This window comes from Etheostoma spectabile, chromosome 16, assembly GCF_008692095.1.
Source record: "Etheostoma spectabile isolate EspeVRDwgs_2016 chromosome 16, UIUC_Espe_1.0, whole genome shotgun sequence".
NCBI lineage: Eukaryota > Metazoa > Chordata > Actinopteri > Perciformes > Percidae > Etheostoma > Etheostoma spectabile.
Genome location: NC_045748.1, coordinates 9398701 through 9399514, shown reverse-complemented (window position 1 = coordinate 9399514; position 814 = coordinate 9398701). Strand labels below are relative to the sequence as shown.

Sequence of the window (814 nt, the reverse complement as noted above, 5' to 3'; positions counted from 1 at the left end):
CCCGGCCCAGTTCCATTTAAAAAAAAAAAATAAAAAAAATAAAAATGTCCCTTGAGATGTAGGACATAAAACATAGAAACAGTCAAGTGGTTCTTAAGCTAAATGAAGTCTTTAAAAAAAAAAAAAAAAACCTCTTTGAATCAGCCGACAAATGCAAAGATTACTCAGCTAATCGAAATGTAATCACAGACTATTTTGACATCCAGTTAATTGTTTAAGTGATTTTTTTTCATGGTAACGTGGCAAAAAAAAGCAGTTTTCAGCCTCTCATGTATGGAATTTGTTTTTCTTTCCTTATAAACTGAATATCTAGGTCCAATATTTAGGTTTTGAATGTTAATCTAGAAACATCACATTAAGGAGGAAAACACAGACAGGGAACATTTTACATTTTACTGCACAATGAAAACTTCATTAAATACTTCGGGAAAGGTTTTGATTGCAGTACTTAGTACTTGTAGTGTGTATTCTCCCAGTTTGGCTGGCGTTAGTGAACATGTGAGAATATAAAAGGTCACAGCAGGACAACTGGCTCCGTCCGCTGCCGTTCTCAGGTTTCAGCTGCGTTACTCTCCAACACAACCTCTCTGTCTCTCACCTTCTCTTCTTCACCAGTATGTCTCGTAAGTGTTTCTCAGAGCATGCCAGAAATTAGGTTTTTATTAACCCTTGTTTGGTATTCGGGTCAAATTGACCCAGTTCAAATTTTTACAAGAAAAATGAAACAAGTTACATTTTTTTCTACCTGAAATAACGTCCTTACCTTATTTCCTGTGATAAACATGTATTCCTGACTCAATTCAGAACATTATTC

The 814-nt window shown here is 35.0% G+C and overlaps 1 protein-coding gene across 2 annotated transcripts in view; it reads left to right on the top strand.

Moving 5' to 3' along the window:
• ckmt2a (creatine kinase, mitochondrial 2a (sarcomeric)) overlaps positions 1-814 on the top strand; it is a 17279-nt gene that overhangs the window by 6339 nt on the left and 10126 nt on the right. The gene's annotated exons all lie outside the window — the stretch shown is intronic.